Source organism: Pristiophorus japonicus, unplaced genomic scaffold, assembly GCF_044704955.1.
Source record: "Pristiophorus japonicus isolate sPriJap1 unplaced genomic scaffold, sPriJap1.hap1 HAP1_SCAFFOLD_47, whole genome shotgun sequence".
In the NCBI taxonomy this organism is placed as follows: Eukaryota; Metazoa; Chordata; class Chondrichthyes; family Pristiophoridae; genus Pristiophorus; species Pristiophorus japonicus.
In genome coordinates, this window is record NW_027254374.1 from 4808798 (window position 1) to 4816049 (window position 7252).

Genomic DNA, 7252 nt, shown 5'->3' on the forward strand with positions numbered 1-7252 from the left:
TGCCCGGCAAAGGGCAGGAGAAGCCAGATAGTCTGTAAGCTCGGTCTATCACAGAAAGTATTGGTATTCATGGTGGTTACAGCAATTATTAATCGTCTCACAGACCTCAATTATTTTTATGCGATGAATTGATTGAGGATTGAAACCAGGTTAGTCCGCCGAATCTTAACCGCTCGACCACCAGGGAACAGTTACGATACATGTCGATATATTTATACATATTTATATGTGAACCTGAATTTCAACGGCTACCTACCTAGACCTCGTGCTGCCCACGGTAGTGTTTCTAACTTTGAGTGAGATAAATTGTTCCACAGTGACACCCATTTCATCTTTTGTTCCCTTTTAAACACTAGAAACTGAGACAGGGGAGTAAATAGAGAAACCAAAGCACAGGGTGAAAGACAAGAGGAAGAGAGAAGGGGAAAGATACTGTCCCCAACCAGAACTAATGCAGAAACCCCTCTGCTGTGCTCGTGGTGACCACCCAGAGCCTGGATACACTAACGTCCCAACAGCTCATTGACTGTCGGAGTTGGACCGTGCTGTGCTTCAGAAGACAGGTCGAAAAATCAAAGTCACTGATTCCATCTCATGTGCTCCTCCGATCAAGAATAGCAACAAACTAAAAATGTTTCAATAATGATTACACCTTATCTCCACGTTTATCGAGCAGTTGGCTCGTTGGTCTAGGGGTATGATTCTCGCTGCGGGGTTATTGTTTGAAATTTGCGCGATGTCCCGGGTTCAAATCCCGGACGAGCTTCAGTTTACCCAAGAATTTTAAAATTGCATCAAACTTTTGCATAGAAGGAATTGCATTTCTGCAACACCTTTCAGGAACTCATGACGCCCCAACGCGCTTTGCATCCGTTGAGATATGTTTGAAGTGTTGTCGTGTGGGGAAAGATGTGCCCAAATCATCCCACATGAACCGCAACTCTTTGCAAAGGAGTTTGGTGCAAAAAAATCAGGTGACTCAGGGACTTGGACTTTCTATGAATGAGTTTTGCTTGTATCTGCATTCAAGCTTGTAACAGTTACTGTGCTTCCATCTCACGGGAGCAGCATGTAGCGGTTAGTGAGTAGGTGACCAGGTTGATGTTCGCCGCTTTCAATCTTTTAAATTTCACCAAACAAAGAAACAGAGAATCCAACTGTCCCTGTAAGCGACGGATTGAAGGGATCGGTGCTCCAAACAGAGCTGGAACACGCACAGTGCAGGAATAGGGTCCGCAACATTAAATGTCAGAGTAATTAAGCAGACAATAATTAAACATACACTTAATAGTACTTACACCCAAACCTTGCGAATGTTAGCCGAAGAACTCAAACACGTTACAGTTCCCAGCTCGGTGTAGAAATTGATCAAACATTAATCGGATTCTAAACTATCTGTTCCAAATGCCACATTTTATATCTTTTCCTTACCCCTGCTTCGTGACAATTGAAACTTTTAATAGTATTACCTAACACAACTGCCCAACTTCTGATGGAAGGTTATTAACCTGAAACGTTAACTCTGTTTCTCTCTCCACAGATGCTGCCTGGCCTGCTCAGTGTTTCCAGTATTTACTCTTTTTATTCTCCAAACTTATCATCAGAGTATCACTTCCCTTGTCATCTAATTACGCTCCTTCCTGATATGTAGCCTTGTCCTACAAACCAGGCACCTTTCTGATGATTCAGGCATTCATTGGAATTATAACTTCTAAACGATAACAATTATGTGAAGTATGTAACTATGTCATACTTGCCACCAGAGGGCGTGACTGTTGGAGTCCTAATGGTCACCTGCCCACACGTGCAGGTCCAGTATAAAAGGTTGGCTGCCATGTTGTTCAGGCACTCTGGAGTTGTAATAAAGAAGACGAAGATCACACTAAGTTTAGCTCACAGTACTCAGCCTCCTGGTGTTTTACTTTTCACAACAATTGGCGACGATTAACAGAAGACAAACCTTCACACAACCATGGCTGCTGTTGGAATATTAGAGAGATTCACAGTGAGTGAAATAAATGAGGGCAGCAGGCGGATCTCTGCCTGACACCGGGGAAACAGGGAGACAGACCTTGGAGCAAAGGGATATGGATGGAGTCGACAAAACTTGAGGCATCTGATTCAGGAGAGTCGCGGGGCGTGGGAATTTGGGAGTTTAATGACTTTGAAAGGAACATTTTTGTTTTGTGCCGTTTTGTTCAGAGAAATGTTTGTGAAAGGAATTTTTTGCAGGAAGGGATGCAGCATTTAATCTTCTGCCTTAACACTTCTTTCTGTGTGTCAGGATCACATTTCGTTTCAATGTTATTCTTCCAGAATTAATATTTCATTTGCTGTTTGACAATAACCAGACCTTTGCTCCAAAGTCTGTCTCACTCTTTCCCCGGTGTCAGGCAGAGATCCGCCTGCTGCCCTGATTTATGTCATGTGACAGGACACAAAAGTTCAAAATCAACCTGCAGGTGGCTACATTTAACACTGAATAGTAATGATGGCCGAGTGGTCTAAGGTGATGTGCTCAGGTCACTATAGATAGTGTTCGAATCCTATTGCAGACATTTCTTATGTTGAATCATTCGGCAGAACCCATTTGCTTTGTCACCACCAACTCTTTAAAAGTGCGATTCAGCAGTCCACCTGCTCGCTTCACATTCCCGTCTGACCTCGTGCTGAAATTTGTTCATTCTTTTGTAGAACGACAATTATTTATTTTGCCCTGAGCATGCGAGGAACTTTTCTCCCGATCTCATTGGGTTTAATATTGTGAATCTGGAGCTGAAAGTGGAGATGTTTCCGCAGTGTTACGGTTAACACTTTCTAGTTTTTTGAGTTCATGCTGAACTTTCTCCTTGAGTGCATATGGTACGGAACGGGGCTTGTAGTAAACCAATCTAGTGTCCTTCTGTACCCTGACACTCGCCTTGAAGCCTTGGATCGGACTGTCCGTTTCGCAGAACACCTTTGGTTACTTCTTGATAACCTCATCCGTTGATGAAAATCTCGCTTCCACACAGAAAATCTGACTACAATCCAGCTTCAGTGAGCTTAATCAATTTCTTCCTTGTAAGGCAGACTTATCTCTTTTCACTACTATTCGAGGCAAGTTCTGAAATTAATCTTTATATTTCACCGATCGGTGCAGTGATATAACCAATCACAGGAATTTACTCTCCCGAGTAGCCTCGCAGCTCTATCTTGGGTTTCTCCAGTTGGAAATCACGCAATTTGTCGCGGTACAGTGACTCCTTTATTACACTCACGGATGCACCCGTGTCAATTTCCATTGGTATCTTGAATCCAGCAACATCTGTGTGGATTTTGATGCTTTGCGAATCACTGTCCGTTAAACTCGTGCTCCTGATGATGTGTAACTCTAACATCTCCTCGTCCTGTTGTTGGTCTTCCATACTATGTAGTCTCTTGGGATTTCGACTCAGAGCTTTGAACGCTGGACTCATAGCTTTAACAACAGCTTTACCCTTCAGTCGGCATGCCTTCGTAAGATGCCCAGTCTTTCTGTCGAAGAAACACTCTGCCTTCACGTGTGGACAACTTTGAGCAATGTGTTGTCCCAGGCATCGACAGCATGACTTCGAAGCTCTGTTAGAATTTCCAGTTTCTGAGGCTTTGGGCTCCCTTATTATACCTTCAAATGCTCTGATAATGACTCCACGACACAATGTGTCGTTCTTTAACTGTAGTGACCTGAGTCCTTTATTGATAAACTTTATTGGTGGCCTGCCTTTTATACTAGGCCAGGCACACCTGTGCAGGTAAGCTACAAGTCTGCCACTGCAGTGCCCTCTGGTGGCACACCTTGTAATAGTACAAGCAGTAACCATGTCGAACACATGACAGGTGTCACTGTGGAACCTTTTCTCTCACTCAAAGTTAGACGCACTACCGTGGGCGCCACGAGGTCTAGGTAGGTAGCTATTGACATTCAGGTTCATATATAAATATATATAAATATATCTACATGTATCGTAACTGTTCCCTGGTGGTCGAGGTGTTAAGACCCGGCGCACTAAGCTACTTTCAATCCTCGATCAATTCATCGCAGAAAAATAATTGAGGTATGTGAGACAATTAATAATTGCTGTAATCACCGTGAATACCAATACTTTCTGTGATAGACCGAGATTACAGACTATCTGGCTTCTCCTGCACTTTGCCGGGCACGTGTTTGGGGTTTAATTTTGTAAACTAGGTGAGTTCGCTGATCGCGGGGAGACGGTAGGAGCCTCTGTGGCCCCACTGTGAGAATGTGGAAATGAACACGGTGGCTGGGTGATTGGTGACATTTCTGTAAAGGGCAGCGGAGGAGAAGGATTGAGAACTTTCAGTGTGGGACAGAAGTTGTTTCAGGAGAGCCAACACATTCCCGATCAGCACAGAGGGAGCTCACTGGTCAGCTCCTCGCTGTGGGGGCTGTTGTACAAGAGGTTTCTGTAGTGTAGTGGTTATCACGTTTGCTTTACACGCGAAAGGTTCCTGGTTCAATCCGAGGCAGAAATATTATGTTTAAACTTGCTGTGGATGAACAATCAGAGGCGAGTTTTGTCTCCCTGCAAATGCTGCCTGACCCGCTGAGATTTCCAGCATTTGCTGTTTTTATTTGCTATTTATTCTCCTGGCAAAAGGGCTCCCTTATTCATTAATTGCTCTTTATATCACCAATAAATAGATAACTTTGAGTGAGAGAAAACGGATCCACCGGGGACCTTTTGCGTGTGAGGCCAACGTGATATCCGCTGCACTGCAGCCCATCAAAGGGCGAGAAACCACTGAATATAAAGGATGAGCTGACAAATATCAGGGGCAGTGCAGTCTGGTCAATGTCAAACTCTCCTTTCTTATTCAGCAGTGGCATGAACGGGAGTCAGACGCCACAAAGTTTAATTAAGGACACAAATACAAGTAACACTTGCAAATCTTTTCAGTGTAATATTATTTCACTTTATTTGAAATGCTACTGCGTTGAATCTGGAAATACACACGGTGGGATTTTATCTTCACTACTGATTGTATTTTGTATGCACGGTAGGAATAATCGGTGCTGATAAATTTGATAAAGTTGCCCCAGATTCGTGCTGTCATCGGCAATGAACACTTTCAACCAGAAAGCTAAAATACAGTGCGTAAAATGGGTTAACATGCATAAGAACATAAGATCATGAGAAATAGGAGCAGGACTGGGCCATACGGCCCCTCGAGCCAGCTCCACCATTTAATACAATCAAGGCTGATCTGATAATGGACTCAGGTCCACTTCCCTGCCCGCTCCCCAAAGCACAGGTCAAATGATTGAAGTATGGAGTATCTCTGAGTTAGCATTTGTTTGATTTTGTAAAGAAGGTGAGGGTTAATTAATGATGGTTTCCCGTGAAAGCAAGAGAAAAGTTTTCGAACAAACCATCCGGTGACTGTCAGCTGAGCGCTGCTTTTGATACCTGGTGGGAATGGGCGGGGATTTTAAAGCACCTTGTATTGCAGAACCTTCATATAGACGAACATCTCCAGCTCACTATGTAGGCCTCGTGGTGCAACGGTAGTGTGTCTAACTCCAGATCAAAAGGTTGTGTGTTCAAATCATGTTGGGGTATTGCTCTTTTCGATATTGTTCTTCCATAATTAATATTTCCTTTTCTGTTTGGCAATAACCAGACACTTGCTCCAAGTCTGTATCACTGTTTCCCCGGTGTCAGGCAGAGATACGCCTGCTGCCCTCATTTATTTCATGTGACAGGACACAAAAGTTCAAAATCAACCTGCAGGTGGCCACACACAGCGCTGAATAGTCAGGATGGCCGGGCGGTCGAAGGTGCTGTGTTCAGGTCACTGTCTCCTCTGCACGTGTGTTCAGCTTGAATTCCTATTCTAACAATAATTATCATTAAACGGAACACATTTGTTTGACACCACGGCCAACTCCTTCAAATTGGGATTCAGCAGTTCAGCTGCTCGCTTAACATTTCCATCTGACCTGGTGCTGGAGTTTGTTAAAGAGAGTCAGTGCAGAAGATTCAACCTTTCACCTTATTCCTGAGCACCACCTTCTTACCTGAGGCCAGAAAGTCTCAAGCCGTGCATTCCTGATCCTAACCACTCGTTGCTAAATGGCCAGCTCCTGTTCCGATGTGTAAAGTCTGGGAAACACGAGATCAATTCCTACCACACTCACAGCCTTCCTAAATATAGCACCGTCATTCTATTCTCGTAAAACCAGCTCCTGAAGTATCGGCCAGCTGTGTAGGTTAAAGCTCTGGTTATGTTCCTCGCATTCTGTCAATTGCAGTGTTTCAGTAGTGTAGTGGTTATCACATTCGTTTAACACGTGAAAACTCCCCGCATCGCAACCGAGCGTAAACATTTTGAACATTGATCAATTGAAGATTAGAGAAAATGAAATATTTGACATTAATGGTTCAATATTAACAAAGTTGGTGTTTGTTTCTGCTTAATGATTAAAAATAATAAACACTAGAAGTGGAGTGGGATTTGGACCCTTGTCTTCAAGATATATTTTGAACTGAACACAACACCTTCGACCGCTCGGCCATCCTGACTGCTCACTGCTGTGTGTGGCCACCTGCAGATTGATTTTGAAATTTTGTGTCCTGTCACATGAAATAATTGAGGGCAGCAGGCGTATCTCTGCCTGACACCGGGGAAACAGTGAGACAGACCTTGGAGCAAGGGTCTGGTTATTGCCAAACAGCAAATGAAATATAAATTCTGGAAGAACAATATCCAAAAGAACAGTGACCACGACGTGATTTGAACACGCAACCTTCTGATCTGGAGTCAGACGCGCTACCGTTGCGCCACGTGGCCTACACAGTGAGCTGGAGATGTTCGTCTATATGAAGGTTCTGCAATACAAGGTGCTTTAAAATTACCGCCCATTCCCACCAGGTATCACAAGCAGCGCTCACCTGACAGTCACTGTATGGTTTTTTCCTTAACCTTTTGTCTTGCTTTCACGGGAAAGCATCATGAATTAACCCCTCACCTTCTTTTGCACAATCAAACAAATGCTAACTCAGGGACACTCCATACTTCAATCATTTGTCCTGTGTTTTGTGCAATGTATAGAATGACTCGACAGACTTGTGACTGTAAACTCACTCTCCTGCAAACCTGGTTCAACTTTACTTATTCCCAAAGTGCCCACGTGACATAGTACTCGCTCTTAGAAACCAAGGCCCGCGCACACGCGCGTACAGCCCGATGACCTCCGACAGTGGCG

At 43.9% G+C, this 7252-nt stretch overlaps 2 non-coding genes across 2 annotated transcripts; one reads left to right on the forward strand and one right to left on the reverse strand.

Moving 5' to 3' along the window:
- The first annotated feature begins 4445 nt into the window (after positions 1-4445).
- trnav-uac (transfer RNA valine (anticodon UAC)) lies at positions 4446-4518 on the forward strand. The gene has a single exon. It is a non-coding gene; the product is annotated as a tRNA-Val (tRNA).
- A 2247-nt stretch (positions 4519-6765) lies between these two features.
- Positions 6766-6837, reverse strand: trnaw-cca (transfer RNA tryptophan (anticodon CCA)). The gene has a single exon. It is a non-coding gene; the product is annotated as a tRNA-Trp (tRNA).
- Positions 6838-7252: the final 415 nt, after the last annotated feature.